Below are 17038 nucleotides of genomic sequence, written 5' to 3'. Positions count from 1 at the left end.
TCAGCAAATTTTAAAAGTTTCGAGATATAGATTCACTCATTTTAAAAATTCACCCCCTTTTCACCCTCCCATTAATTGGATTTTCCAAAAACAAAAAAATACGTGTTTCTTTATTTTTAAAAGAGATCAAAAGTACCAATTTTCAGGTCTGTAATATCTTCAGTTTCTGATATATAAGTACCGGTATCCTGATTAAAGGCATTCAACCCATTTTCCCCCATTTTCACCCCTTTTCACCCCTCCTATTGGGATTTTCTGAAAACAAAAAAATACGTGTTTCCTTATTTTTAAAGAAGATTCTAAATACCAATTTTCACATCTATAAACGTTTAAAGTTTTGAGATATAGATACACTCATTTTAAAATTTCACCCCCCTTTTCACCCCCTTACCGAAGGAATATCCAAAAATCCCCTCTTAGCGAGCACTTACATCATAATGTGAATATATCCCCAAAATTTCATTTCTTTATGTCCAGTAGTTTTGGCTCGGCGATGATGAATCAGTCAGTCAGTCAGGACAAGCTATTTTATATATATAGATGATATCACAACATCAAATCCGAATAACAGGTTTTCCTTTTGCGACTACTAGCTCCTGACAAAAAATACGGAATAGCTCGGAGACAGACTGGAGTACAAATTTAGAAAAAAATGTAAAATTGTTAGAACACTAAATTCCGCTATAATAAACCTAGAATTCCGCCAAAAAATCCGCTGTCCGCTAAATGACATATTTCTCCGCCGACAGTCTTCTAATTCCGCCGAATTTAGCGGAAAATCCGCTAAGTTGGCAACACTGCTGTACCGTGGAAGAGATATTATCCTTTAGCTGAAAACAAAATCCAACGCAATAATGGCCGCATTTAATTTCAAACAAACAAGCGTTGATAGAAACATTAATCAGTATCACAACTTGTTAATGCTTTAGGTATCACAAATAAATAAATAAATTAATAAATTAATTTATTAATAAATACACAATTTTGCCAACTTCCTGCGCTACCTCTTTCCAAAGCTTTTTGAGGATAATGGCATTTTTGTGAGTTCTACAAGGCTCCTCTTTTTAAAAACGACTGAAACAAATAACTCATCCATTTTCAAGTCAAAAGTAAACAAAAGTTATGTAAAATGTACGTTAAGTACAAAAACAAGTTCACGTTTCTACCTGGATAGAAGCTTGGAAAAACAGCCCAGTTCCTTCGCTAGGATAGCTGCTTAGCGACTGCCAAGCGCTCGGTGCGGCCACTTCCATTCATTCTCGTTATTTCGTTCGCTTGGATGAATGCACCATCTAGGCGCTAAACAAGGCACGTCTGGTGCGGACGTAGCCTAACGGTATTTTATCGCCAGGCGAAAACATTGTTTACCCACAGCAACCCTTTCAGTTCAATTACGAAATGTGTATTCGGTCCTATCTTCAAAACAGCATGGAGCAAGAGTGCAACCGTAGGGAATGATTTGAAAGGGTTTTAACCTCTTAACATGAAAGCCCGAGTATACTCGGGGTTTTATATATTTATATAAAATAAAATCCCGAATCCCGAGTATACTCGGGAATGTCGCTCATTGGTCGGTACCTAATTTAAAAGCCCGAATATACTCGTTTCTTGTTGTTTCTCAATATTTCCGCCAGATGTTTATGAAATTATTACTTTAGGGTCCTATTTTTGCCAACAGATGTCTCTGACTCAACCGTAGAGGATGTCGGTGACTCGGGCAGTTCGTTTTCGCGGCTTTCCAACGATGTAGCATTGTGTGTTGATCCTTGTTTTAGGGCATTTCACACAGCCACAAACATTTGAACAGTATTGAGTGTCATGTTGTATTACTTGCCATCTGTTTAGTGCTGTGTTATTTATTTTAGAACCCGTAAAAAATATCACGAGTATACTCTGGATTTTAAAGCAGGAACTTTTCGGTGGCTTATATTTCATTGTTAAGTTCGAAAAGTGTATTTTTATTGTTACCACTGTCATTATTTTTAAATAAATAGCCCATTTTAACAATAAAAATAGGTAAAAAAAGATCACAATTTTGTAAATAATTGGTATGTTAAGAGGTTAATGCACTGGTATTTATCCCTTTAATCCCATTCAGATACAGAAATATAAATGTATTTCTTCATACACATCTTCCTCTGATCTTAACAGCAATGTTAATCATGATTTCAAAGAGTTACTTGACTCAATAGGAAAACCAGGAGAATCTCTCCTGCTGATGCTATTTGCTTTACGTCGCACCGACACAGATAGGTCTTATGGCGACGATGGGATAGGAATGGCCTAGGAATTGGAAGGAAGCGGCCGTGGCCTTAATTAAGGTACAGCCCCGGCATTTGCCTGGTGTGAAAATGGGAAACCACGGAAAACCATCTTCAGGGCTACCGACAGTGGGGCTCGAACCCACTACCTCCCGATTACTGGATACTCGTGCTGATGAAGCCAGTATATCTGCAAACAAAAATGCTCCCGTTACACGCCCCTCTGATCTATTGCACTCCTCACAAAGAGAAAGATGTTTAGATAGTATCCGGCCTAAGCCATTACCTAGGCCAATTTCAGAAAGTTTTTTTTTTTTTTTTTTTTTTTCCGACGCCGAACAAAAGTTGTCGTGAAAAAGAAGATAAACAGACACAGAGTACAGCATTCAGCCTGCCACCTGACATCCCCTGAACATATCGAGAAAGCACAAGTAAAGAGAAAGCTTCAGTTTACGAGAGAACAGTCTGTTGCTAGCAAGCAAACTTGTCAGTGGGAAGTGACAGGAGGTCTAGGCCTAAGCATCCAAGAACGAGTAGGAAGAAATCCCTTCGACATTCACCAAGTTCCCCATTCGAAACGTCAGATGACGAAGAAAATTCAGTGTGTGGGTTCTGTAAGATGCTGTACTTGGACCCAGAATCGTTCAAGAAAGGCGACTGGATATGCTGTGAGAAGTGTGAGGTTTGAGTTGGAGCAGCTGGACGAAAGCAATTTACTTGCGGAAAATGTGTTTAGTGATCTGGGAATGGCAGGAAGACACTTATTTTCACCGTGTTTATATTGCTAGTTGTATGCATTTTAAGTGTTCGAAATTGGGTGATCCGTGCAGCCACACCTGTGATCCTTTTGTAATAGATGTGTTTTTTATATTTTTGCTAGTAAATAATCGATCATTAGCGCTAATTATTGCATCATTTCTTGCCCGAAATTACAGAGTACTAGACCGTATTTTGCAATCACAGAAAGTTTGTTTTTCCATGCTTTTCCGTTCACTTTGGTCTGAAATTATTCAAATAGCCCCACTCTACTCTGAACCGAGTGAATTGGCCGTGCAAATAGGGTCGCAAAGCTGTGAACTTGCATTCGGGAGATAGTGGGTTCGAACCCACTGTCGACAGCCCGGAAGATGGTTTTCCATGGTTTCCCATTTTCACACCAAGCAAATACTGGGAATGTACCTTAATTAATGCCACGGTCACCTCCTTCACACTCCTAGCCCTTTCCTATCCCATCGTCGCTATAAGGTCTGTCTGTGCCGGTGCGACGTAAAGCATTCACTTCCGAGTTTTAACACGTTATACTATTGCTGCCTATTACCGCAGAAAGCAAGCCTGTGTATCACAGAAGGCTCACTAAATACAACCTTTCAGTTTTTGACAGTGGGGCTTGTTTTGTGTGGCACGAAGGTTTGGGCCTTTACAGGTTCGTTTGTGACCATGATTGTACTTCTAGGAATATTGTAAATGAAGGGGTTTTGCTCTCCGATGATTGGCGTGGTCAGAACAATGTTGCTTCATGCTGGAAGCACGTCTAAAAATATAACTTCCATATCTTTAGATCTTTGAAGCATACCATGGACAGAACAAGAGAGACTCGGCACAGTGCTGTTCATACAGCATTGAGTACTGCTGGTAATGGTAGACAAAAGCATACAATGTCCAAAGCACGCATGGAAAACACAGACTTCGTAGATTTTATGGGGCAAGCCAAAAACTTAGAAACCTTTCCGTACGGCATGATGACGAAGGTGTAAAGGTCAACTGGCCTACCATGGTAGGATATGCTACATGATTTTTTTTTAAATCTATCATTTCTTAAATCAAGCCATTTAGGAGGCAGATACAGAAGTTTGACTCTTCTAAGGATTGATATCTCCCTCCCCCCCCCCCTCCTCCTATCGGTGTGAAGCCAAGTCGGGTTTTTTAAATGAAGACGACCTAAATTAAGTAAAGAAAAATATTGACTTCACTTGATGGGACTCTGTATTGGTGCAACGCTTTTAACGAACCTGGAATGGAATTAAATCGTATTATAGTCCTATACAGTATAGGCCAACCATTAGTTCCATACTTCACTGTATTCATTATGGAGACATGTAATCCCGTGTTGCACATGATCATGAATAGATGAATTACTGATAAATTTGAGTTTTATTTTTGTCGGAGCCAAACTATGTTAATTATGAAGGCAAGTGTTATCAAAGATATTCTTGTGAACGAAACATGTCATTCTTTGTTTATTAATGTGTGTTATTTTACAGGTATATTATATGTGTTATAAATGTTATAATCAATGTGTTCGACAAACTGAAAGGCTTTAAAGTTACATTAACTGAGTCGACACTGAAAAGTATGGCTTCCTTTATTAAACAGTAATAATAATATAATAAAATAAATTCAATGCTGGATAACAGTGTCACAGGAACCTGCTATCTGATCATGAGCATCCATGTGTTCACCTCCAGCACCCTGTAGCAAGACAATGCACCGGCCCATCACTCTTGAATTTTGGCCGATTGGTTCAATGAACACTCCAGGGACATGGGGGTGTTTGCCTAGTTCCGAAAGTACTACTACTACTACTACTACTACTACTACTACTACTGCAACTACTACTACTACTAATAATAATAATAATAATAATAATAATAATAATAATAATAATGTTTTAAGTAAAGCCTCCGTGGCTCAGGCGGCAGCGCGCCGGCCTCTCACCGCTGAGTTCCGTGTTTCAAATCCAGGTCACTCCATATGAGATTTGTGCTGGATAAAGCGGAGGCGGGACAGGTTTTTCTCCGGGTATTCTGGTTTTCTCTGTCATATTTCGTTCCAGCAACACTCTCCACTATCATTTCATTTCATCTGTCATTCATCAATCATTGCCCCAGAGGAGTGTGACAGGCTTCGGCAGCCGGTACAATTCCTATCCTCGCCGCTAGGTGGGGGCTTCATTCATTCCATTCCGGACCCGATCCAATGACTGGAAACAGGCTGTGGATTTTCAATGTTTTTAAGTACCACTAACTACGTTTTGACGGTTTCCGGAAACGCTGAGGTGCAGGAATTTCGTCCCGCAGGAGTTCTTTTACGTGCCAGTAAATCTTCCGTCATGAGGTTGACGTATTTGAGCTCCCTCCAATACCACCGGTTTGAGCCAGGATCGAACCTGCCAAGTTGGAGTCAGAAGACCAGCGCCTCAACCGTCTGAGCCACTCAGTCGACCTTAGTCCCATTAGCACCACTGAGATGCTATCGACAGGAATCTGCACGCCCTGGATCCTACTCCAATCAGTCTCCGTGGTCCGTGCATTAAGCGAGTTTGGCTACCCAGCACATTCGATAGTTTCTGAAGTCCATGTGTCACTGCCATCATGAGGGCAAGGGCCTGTATATTCTTTATGGCTTTTTTTTAAATATTTTTATTTATTGACCATGATAATAGTAATCTTCTTATGATCCGCTGCAGTACTTAAGTTAGTAAAACTAAAATGTACACGCTACTAGCCAAGTATCTCTAATTCAATTGATAATCGGTTTACAGTCCGGCTCCATGGCTAAATGGTGGGCGTGCTGGCCTTTGGTCACAGAGGTCCCGGGTTCAATTCCGGCAGGGTCGGGAGTTTTAACCATCATTGCTTAACTTCGCTGACACGGGGGCTGGATGTATGTGTTGTCTTCATCATCATTTCATCCTCATCACGACGCGCAGGTCCCCTACGGGTGTCAAATCGAAAGACCTGCATCTGGTTAGCCGAACATGTCCTCGGACACTCCCGGCACTAAAAACCTACGCCATTTCATTTCATTTCATCGGTTTACCGTATATGAAGAGCATGCGCAGGAGGCCAGATTGTATACTACATATTATTTTAGCTGCCTCTATAAACGATACACAGGTATAAAAACCTAGTACTTTGATATAGCCTACTGTGTGTGTTAGTAAAATAGGACTGTATAGCGTGACATTCTGTTCATCTTGTCAAAATCTCATTTTCAGTATACGAATTGTGGATGTCTTTACCTTCCACTCCGCCAAGGGCTGTCATGGCCTCTATATCCTTTATGGCTTTTTTAATATGTTTATTTATTGGTCATGATAATAGTAATCTTCTTATGATCCGCTGCAGTAAACAAGTTAGTAAAACCGAAACGTACCAGCCATATGTGGCACATCCAGAAATTATATCTACAGTAATAGGTGTAGGCCTGTTTTACTTCAACTGATCTAAACGAAATACAGAGTATTTTACGCTAAAGCAATATATGAGATGGCAAGTTCCTAAAATAATTTATTTGAGCAATATGTAACTAAGCCGTTACGATGCTATAAACTCAATAAAGCTATGAAAATGAAAACCTACAACCTGTTTTCCAGTCAATGACCGGGCCAGGGATGGGATGAATGAATGAAGCCCCCCCAACTTGCGGCGAGGGTAGGAATTGTGCCGGCTGCCGAGGCCTGTCGCACTGACTGACAGATGAAATGAAATGATAGCGGAGAGTGTTGCTGGAATGAAAGATGACAGGGAAAACCGAAGTACCCGGAGAAAAACCTGTCCCGCCTCCACTTTGTCCAGCACAAAACTCACGTGGAGTAACCGGGATTTGAACCACGGTATCCAGCTGTGAGAGGCCGGCGCACTGCCGCCTGAGCCACGGAGGCTCCCCTCAATAAAGTTATAAATACAGTAAATAATGTTATTGGTTTTGCGTCCCACTAACTATTTTCGCAGTTTTGAGACTCCGGAGAGCCGTGATTTTATCCAATAGGAGTCCCTTTGGGTGCCAGTAAATCTACCGACACGATGCTGGCGTATTTGTGCACCTTCAAATACCAATGGATTGAGCGAGGTTACCTGTCAACTTGGGCGTCTAAGCCATTCATCCCGGCGGTCAATGAAATACTGCATAGGACTGTACTGTATAGGCCTAGTGTTAATAGGAGGTATGAGGAACATCTCTTGGGTAAGTGCTGGGTCAGACACTCGGAATAATGTTAATTGCTGAGTTCATTTACTGTAGTGTTTGTTTACCTTTGCGACCCTTAGGCCTATAAAAGGAAATCTAATAAGGAATCGTTCGTTTCATAATAAGGAGCGCTGAATTACTCACAATAGATGGCTGACGTTAGTAATGCGCGGTGCGTCTGTCACCTGGGTTTCTGCTGGCTCATTTTGCTGAAACTCACTTTCAACGTATTGCTATTTCAGATAAACACAGTACAACATGATCAAGGTAAGATATCGTACCTATAAGCTTAGATAAGAGTATGCCCCAGTACTTAATAATTTTCTATCGGAGTACATTGTGTTTGTTTCATTTGGAAGACAGTGTCATCGCCGGCTTCTACTTACTGTATTTGATTAGCGTGTGTTCTATTGTGAATTATTTAGTAATGTGCGTAATTTTAATTAATTGAGGCTGGGATTTTGAACGCTGTGATAATGGTCCAACACAGTATTTTTCAAGAGTGGACGTAGACAAAAGACAGAACACGATCGGCAGGATGGCCATCGAAGGTTGAGTCGCTCGCTGGAAATCCATAGTCTTAATCTAAAGCCCCATTCACATTGAAAATAAAACGGTGGCATAATAACATGAAACTCAAACGCATAAAGTAACTGAAATGTAGGCATTCCCATTGAAGGACGGAAACGTAAGTATTAGCCAATTAATTAATTAATTTCGTGTGGCTATTTCTAGCCGGGTGCAACCTTTGTAAGCAGACCCTCCGATGAGGGTGGGCGGCATCTGCCGTGTGTAGTAGCTGCGTGTTATTGTGGTGTAGGATAGTGTTGTGCGTGGTGTGTGAGTTGCAGGGATGTTGGGGACAACACAAAGACCCAGCCCCCGAGCCACTGGAATTAACCAATGAAGGTTAAAATCCCCGACCCGGCCGGGAATCGAACCCGGGACCCTCTGAACCGAAGGCCAGTACGCTGACCATTCAGCCAACGAGTCGGACAGTATTAGCCAATGAGAAAAGAGAACAAATGAGGGTATATAGTCTCTAGCAGACAACAGATTTAAAAATACCGTAGCTTCTTGTGGTCAGATTGCGAAGTAGGTTATGTACGTATAATGATATAAAACACATTCCTTTTACTTTCCTTCACAATGTAATTAACACGAAATCGATGCTCATACATTAACTTTCATCATCGCATCTTTGTATGATATGGTTTTTTTTTTTCGTCATATAAGTGCAATGAGCCTGATAAATTACAGTTATCCGTTCATCTAAAGACGTCATTGTGTAACTCCAAACATCTAGACAGCAGTACGTTCTGATTGGCTGATTGCACATAACAAGCTTCTATTTTAACGTTTAATTGAACGTTTTTGTTTGTTTTTACGTGATTCGTCGCGAACGGTTCCATTATATTTCATAGGTAGCGTTTAGTGTTTATGTTTACGTTACCGTACGTTTACGGTTTATTGTGAATGGGTAGCTTGAAAATATATGTTCTGATAGTAAGAGTGTTATCAGGAGTAGCAATGAAAACATTTATCTTTTCTTTCTTTCCTTCTTAATATGTTTACCCTCCAGGGCTGGATTTTCCCTCGGACTCAACGAAGGATCCCACCTCTACCGCCTCAAGGGCAGTATCCTGGAGCGTGAGACTTTGGATCGGGAGATATAACTGGGAAGGAGGACCAGTACCTCGCTCAGGCGGCCTCACCTGCTCAACAGGGGCCTTGTTGGGGGATGGGAGGAGTGGAAGGGATAGACAAGGAGGAGGGAAGGAAGCGGCCGTGGCCTTTAGTTATGTACCATCCCGGCATTTGCTGGAGGAGAAGTGGGAGACCACGGAAAACCACTTCGAGGTTGGCTGAGGTGGGAATCAAGCCCACCTCTACTCGGCTGACCTCCCGAAGCTGAATAGACCCCGTTCCAGCCCTCGTACAATTTTTCAAATTTCGTGACAGAGCCGGAAATCGAACCCGAGCCTCCGGGGGTGGCAGGTAATCACGCTAGCCACTACACCACAGAGGCGGACTAAAACATTTATAATGTACCGGTATCATATTTCACGGAAGGAACCAGGAAAGTGAGATCGCTATCGGTTAATGAGCTGAAAGTTGCAAAGCTCTTAAACTACTGTATATATGAATTAGAATTTCGGTGCATGGTTACAGGTGCAGGTAAGAAATATCGGGAGCTACAGAAAAATACATCTTCACTCTGTGTAAACGGTAATTGTCCTTCAGATCTTCATGCACTTGACATTGCAGATTATTGCTTCCTTTGGAAGGCTTCGGACATTGTGGACAATTGTTCCGCGTACTTAGGGTGTGAGAAGTCTTCAGTTAGCCTGTGTAACTGTTGTGCTTTCGATGGTGAGTGAACTTTTAAGTAACTGAGATCAAGACTGGAAAACTGGGGAGAGAGGGGCAACTGAGCCACCAAAAGGTATTCTGCCCGAAGGCAGGTCCGAACCTCCGCAGAGGTGTTCCTGAGCCGGAGTTTACGTGCGGTAGGGTGGCCAGTTCCTTTCCGCTCCTCCATTCCCTTACCCCCAATCAACAGCGCGTGGCAACCCATCCAACTCCTGACAACGCCCAATGTTGCTTAACACGGAATCCGGTGTTTCAACACGGCTACGGCCGTTGGTAACCACCAAAAAAGAAATATATATTTGAAATTACAAATAAATACAGCAAACGTAGCTTAAGAACTCCGTAATCACGCGCAACAAGAAGTCAATAAAACATATGCATGCTTGAAATAATAAAATCAACAACTCACTTGGCCCTACTAGTGGGGCAAAAGCGTCCACCAGGGTGGGGCAAGTGAGTCTCATTTTATTACTGGTTATTGATCAGAATGAAAATGAAAACCTACAACCTGTTTTCCAGTCACTGACCGAGTGGGGGAAAATCGAAGTACCCGGAGATAAACCTGTCCCGCCTCCGCTTTGTCCAGCACAAATCTCATACGGAGTGACCGGGATGTGAATCACGGTATCAAGCGGTGAGAGGCCGGCGCGCTGCCACCTGAGCCACAGAGGCTCGTAGTGATCAGAATAGTCCACTTAATTTTGGGCTTACCAAACCAAACCAAACCAAACCAAACCAAACCCCACGGCGCAACAGCCCCGAAGGGCCTTGGCCTACCAAGTGACCACTGTTCAGCCCAAAGACCTGCAGATTATCAGGTGTCGTGTGGTTAGCACGACGAATCTTCTCGACCGTTATTCCTGGCTCCCTAGATCGGGTCCGCTATCTCACCGTCAGATAGCTCCTCAATTGTAATCACGTAGGCTGAGTGGACCTGGAACCAGCCCACAGGTCCAGGTAAAAATCCTTTACATGGCCGGGAATAGAACCCTGGGCCTCCGAGTAAGAGGCAGGCACGCTACCCCCACAACGCGGGCCGGCTAATTTTGGGCTTACTTCTTTCTTTCTTTCTTTCTTTCTTTCTTTCTTTCTTTCTTAATCGGTTTACCCTCCAGGGTTGGTTTTTCCCTCGGACTCAGCGAGGGATCCCACCTCTACCGCCTCAAGAACAGTGTCCTGGAGCGTGAGACATTGGGTCGGGGGATACAACTGGAGAAAATGACCAGTACCTCGCCCAGGCGGCCTCACCTGCTATGCTGAACAGGGGTCTTGCGAGGGATGGGAAGATTGGAAGGGATAGACAAGGAAGAGGGAAGGAAGCAGCCGTGGCCTTAAGTTAGGTACCATCCCGCATTTGCCTGGAGGAGAAGTGGGAAACTACGGAAAACCACTTCTAGGATGGCTGAGGTGGGAATCGAACCCACCTCTACTCAGTTGACCTCCCGAGGCTTAGTGGACCCCGTTCCAGCCCTCGTGTCACTTTTCAAATTTCGTGGCAGAGTCGGGAATCGAACCCGGGCCTCTGGGGGTGGCAGCTAATCACACTAACCACTACACCAAAGGAGTGGACATTTTGGGCTTACACCAAACAAAAATGTAAAACAATGTAATAAATTGCAAATAACGACACAAATACACGGTATTAACAAATAAGTTCTTCCAACCAATTATGTTATATATCGACGGGTTGTTCTTGTGGTCTCTCGTAAGAACTACCGTGTCTTGTAGATAGCTCGCTCGGCCTTTACAGAAACGCTTCCCGTTTGTCTTTTCTCGCCATCTTCCTGTTCTGAAGAAGTCCATTTCCTTCAACGAACTCGAATGCGAACCTCTTCTACAGTAATAATGTTAAATGGACGGAGAAGTTGAGTAATTACCCGATTTATTTAGAAAAACTATTCTATGGGTTTTCACATTTTGATCTGAGGAAGCTTCAGCTAACGTCAGAGAGTACATCGATTAATTCTGGAAAGTATAATGTTGTTAGTGGTATTGTATGTTTAATAATGCTATTGGCTTTATGTGCCACTAACTACTTGTACGGTTTTTCGGAGACTGCGATGTGCCGGAATTTTGTCCCGCAGGAGTTCTTTTACGTGACAGCAAATCTACCGACTCGAGGCTGACGTATTTGAGCACCTTCAAATACCACCGGACTGAGCAAGGGTCGAACCTGCAAAGTTGGGGTCCAAAAAATGACTAAAATAAAGAAACATAACTAACTTCGAAGTTTCACGCTGGAGCGTTCTGTGGCTCAACCTGCACATCTTACAAGCCAAGTTCACAACATGTATCCTCGCACAGGATCCAAAATCCTACAGTTCTCAAAATTAGATCGAATGGACTGTCATGCCCCGTACGACTCGCTTGCCCCTCTTCCCCTACACTCCCGGCATTTGCCTGTAATTGAAGCGGAAAAATCGCAGTAAAACAAGTCTAGGATGCTAAGCGTGGCATCAGGATCATTCTGTTCCAATACCTAAACCAGTCAATATTCAAGGTAGAGCCACGAATCGAACCCGGACTAAAGTGAGTTAAGCTCCAGATCACATTCTCGATAATGCAGCCTGTAAACGCTCGGCTAATTTCTCTCTCCTCTTCTTCTTCTCCCGCCGCTTTTCACACATCCCGGAGCCGCGGACAAGAATTGTGTGGAACATGTGGATTTGGTCCGGTTTTACGGAAGGCTGTCCTTCCTGACGCCAACCCAGTGTGGAGCGATGTATTCACAATTGCGTGTCTCTGTGGTGATTGGTAGTGTGGTTTTGTGCGTACCGTATATGGAGAAGTGTGTATTGAGACAAACACAAACACCCTTCCCCAGCCAGAGAAAACGCGGTTAAAATCCCCGATCTGGCCGAGAATTGAAGCGAGGACCCTCTGAACCGACGGCCTCGATGCTGACCATCCAGCCATGGAAGAGTGACTTCTAACTCGCGTTCAAATATTTTCTTCGACCTGAGCTTCTTGGGGTAAATTGTTCATGTTAATTGATTAGAGGCTATTCTTTTACGTACAGTCCGTCACAAAATGAATCACTACAGAAACACGAATTTATTGCTCCGCGCAGCGGGTTGGCGTCAGAAAGGGAATCCAGCCGTAAAACAAGGCAAAATTCGCACCAAGTGCCGCGACCCGAATAAAATTCGGAAGAAAATGCCAAGAAGAAGTTAATTGTTCAGAAGATAGTCAGCAGCCTAATTCTCGCTCTTTGTGTGCGAATGGCCTGTTTGGCAGCCTGTGAAGGTCACGGTCGGTGTATTTCGTAGCGCCTCTTAATAAACACCTGGGGAAGATCTCGATTCATTTTTTTATTTTTTGAATTTGCTTAACGTAGCACCAACACACATAGGTCTTGCGGCGACGATAGGATAGGAAAGGGCTAGGAGCGGGGTGGAAGCAGCCGTGGCCTTAATTAAGGTATAGCCCCTTCATTTTCCTGATGTGAAAGTAAGAAACCACGGAAACTCATCCCCAGGGCTGCAACAGTGGGATTCGAGCCCACTATCACCCTAATGGAAGCTAACAGCTACGCGCCCCTAACCACATGGCCAGTTCGCTTGGCTTAATATCCTTAAATATAAGCCGTGAATCGAACCCAATGTATTTAGGTAAGAGGCGGACACGTGACCATTGTACTATCCCAGGACTATTCGAAATAAATCATGTTCAGGATGAAAATCGTTGTCGTGACCTGAAATTGCACATCTCAACCGTGTGTTTCCACAGAGCATAACACACATTAAGGTACTATGGTTCGAAAATAAATGTTGACATTGTTTCGTCAGTTACCTCCATCCATTGGTACCATCAACCATGGAAGAGCAGGTTCTAAAAGAGTTCTCGGTTGTTGTTTTTCCAACCCTTGTCCCGTTTCCCTACAGGGTCAGGTATGAGGTGAGATGAATCTGTCGTGGCGGGTTTTTATGACCGGATGCCCTTCCTGACGTCAACATCATCAGAAGAGTTAATGATGAGATGAAATGAATGACGTGATATATGATAGTAGGGAGAGGGTGAAACCCGGTGCCGGCACATAGCCTACTCTTGTCGACTAGCACCAAGGGGTCTGCTCAAGGCTTAACGTCCCCATCCGACGGACGAATCACTCCATGTGAGCACTGCGGAGTGGTTTGGAATTTAATCCAGGCTTTTGGCACCGGCTAACCTCGGTGTCAGACCGTTTAGACTTCAGCGCCTTAACGATCATGGCCATCAGGCGGGCTTCTGAAAGAGTTCTTGGTAGTCAAAGGAAATGGTCTGATTTTTAATGGTATTAGTCTTTGAATACGCAACTGTCCAACTAGCCTTAAGTCGTCTGAACGTAGGAGACAGGCGAGTTCGAACTCCTCGTCGAGTGTCCTTGACAGAGTGGTTCTCGGAGGTACTTTATTTAAGGTAATCACCGCTTCATATGCAGTCCTACACGAAATTCTCTTTCTTCCTCTTCTCCTTATTCTACCACTTTTCCCACACCTGTGGAGTCGCGGGTGGGAACTGTGTCACTCACATGTGGATTTGGCCCTGTTTTACGGCCGGATACCCTTCCTGACGCCAACCCTATGTGGAGGGATGTCACCACTAACGCGTTTGTTTGTGGTGGTTGGTAGGGTAGTGTGTTGTCTGAATTTGAAGAGGAGACTGTTGGGACATACACAGATATCCAGTCCCCGAGCCGGAAGAATTAATCAAACACGATTAAAATTCCCCACCCGGCCAGGAATCGAACCTGAAACCCTCTGAACTGACGGCCTCAACGCTGATCATTCTGCCTACAATCTTAGATTGAATACATCAAAATAGACCAAAGCAGATACGACGGGAATGCAATAAGTATATGAAGTTGATTACTATTACTATTGAGTACTATTACTATGAATTTATATGGCGTGTTCATCTTGTGGCCCACCTCTGTGGTGTAGTGGTTAGTGTGATTAGCTGCCACCCCCCGGAGGCCCGGGTTCGATTCCCGGCTCTGCCACAAAATTTGAAAAGTGGTACGAGGGCTGGAACGGGGTCCATTCAGCCTCGGGAGGTCGACTGAGTAGAGGTGGGTTTGATTCCCACCTCAGCCATCTTGGAAGTGGTTTTCCGTCGTTTTCCACTTCTCCTCCAGGCAAATGCCGGGATGGTACCTAACTTAAGGCCACGGCCACTTCCTTCCCTCTTTCTGGTCTATCCCTTCCAATCTTCCCATCCCTCTGCAAGGCCCCTGTTCAGCATACCAGGTGAGGCTGTCTGGGAGAGGTACTGGTCATCCTCCCCAGTTGTATCCCCCGACCCAGAGTCTGAAACTCCAGGACACTGCCCTTGAGGCGGTAGAGGTGGGATCCCTCGCTGAGTCCGAAGGAAAAGCCGATCCTGGAGGGTAAACAGATAAAGAAGAAGGAGTTCTTTTTGTGGCTGGATGGCCTTCAGCTGAGGAGCCAGTGAAGATGAAATGCACGATGTGAATGTAACTGGTAAGGAGGTAGTAGGAATCGGCTGTGGCCTATGAATAGGAATCGTCTCGACATTTACCCGAAAGTGAAAATGGTAAAACACAGAAAACCATTTTCTGGACAGCCGGAGGTAGGGTTCGAACCCACGCATCTCTCGAATGCAGAGCTTGGCTCTAAAGCCGCAGCGCGTTAAACAAGCCCAGCCACTCCGCTCGGTATGAAGATGAGTACTGAAAATGAAAATCCACAGTATGTTTCCAGGAATGGAATTAATGAAGCCCCCATCTAGTGACGAGGATAGGAATTGTTTCGGCTGCTGAAGTCTGTCGCACTCATCTGGGGCAATGTTTAATGACTGACACGTGAAATGGCATTGGAGAGTGTTGCTGGAATGAAAGATGACAGGGAAAACCGGAGTACCCGGAGAAAAACCAGTCCCGCCTCCGTTTTGTCCAGCACAAATCTCACATGGAGTGACAGGGATTTGAACCACGGAACCTGAGCCACGGAGGCAAGTTGGATATTATGATGTCTAAAATGTCCTAACGTAATAAAAGTTTAACTAGCCTTATTCCAACAAGGCTGAGATGGGCTGAGAACTATTTGACTATAATCTACTTACTCTGATCCCAATCAAGTAATGTAAATTGCCTCCAAGAGGGCTGTTTACCTTTTAATAAGTACCTAAATTGCCATCCATTTGCCTAAGACGCCGAATCTTCAAATCTGTTGCCGAGTTGATCTCACACGATACTACTTGTTCATCCGCCGAAATGATGTCGTGAGTAAGAGAATTCACTGATTACATTCTGAACACCTACTGTATATACGAGGGCTGGGACATAAGTCATTGCAACTATTTTTTTCCTCACATATGCACGTTGCTACAATACAATGTCACCGAGGTCGATAGCTGCAGTCGCTTAAGTGCGGCCAGTGTCCAGTATTCGGGAGATAGTAGGTTCGAACCTGTAATATTATTTTGTGAATACTAACAATTAATATCATGAATAAAAATATATAAATAAAATTACTCAAAAACTTAATAAAATTAATAAGCATAATTAACCGAAATGTCCGTAGTATGGGCGCCAGAGTTCACCAGAATGGATCCCTCGAATTTAGATAAGAGCATGATAAACTTTATATCCCAGGGCGTGTACATAATGCTGCGTACTGGTACATCTGTTGCAGGCCTTACCTAACCTCCTGAAAACGACTAATTAGGTAGGAACTGCACCTAGGTTCATCAATAACACTGATTCTAAAATAGCTAACTATATTCTGAACAAATTCCGTGCATGAGCACCTCATCAACATACAACATTATACATATAATACACACATAAAATATTGCTGGAAGACTCCATATTTACAACAACAACAATAATGAAAACCGTGGGAAAACGAAAGCGAGAACTAAGCTACCATTTGTAGATGGTCCGATGAACAATGTACATGTATGAAGATAAACACCCTTCACTGTCTCTATATCAATTCGATTTACCGATTCTCATAATCGGCAGTTATCACATCACACAGATACTGTACCTTGTACTACTGTGTTCACATATTTTAACACTTGTTGTAAAGATATATACACACGTCTGTCGATCCTCAACATATAAATTTATGGGAAGTCTGAGATAGCTTTCACCAACATATAATGCTAGGCCGCCACAAGTGCTACAATACTTAATGCGCAAGCACTCTCCACAATCAGCCACTTTCCACAAACATAACAAGACTACGCTTCACGAACGTTTGAAGTCCAGTCCATTGCAGCCGTGTCACTCCAGTACCGTGTATCAGCACCACTTCCTTCCCGTACAGTGCGTCAGTTGTAGTTGTAGTTGTCTTCCTTCTCGTTCCTTTACAATCACCTCTACAATCACCCTTACAATGTTTCTTACAATGTCCTTGGTTGCCGCCGTATGATCAACCTTTATAGACATCAACATCCCCCTCCTCTCAGATGATACGTCTGGATTGGTG

The sequence above is a fragment of the Anabrus simplex genome, chromosome 2 (assembly GCF_040414725.1).
Source record: "Anabrus simplex isolate iqAnaSimp1 chromosome 2, ASM4041472v1, whole genome shotgun sequence".
In the NCBI taxonomy this organism is placed as follows: Eukaryota; Metazoa; Arthropoda; class Insecta; order Orthoptera; family Tettigoniidae; genus Anabrus; species Anabrus simplex.
Note: the sequence above shows the minus strand (reverse complement) of the source record.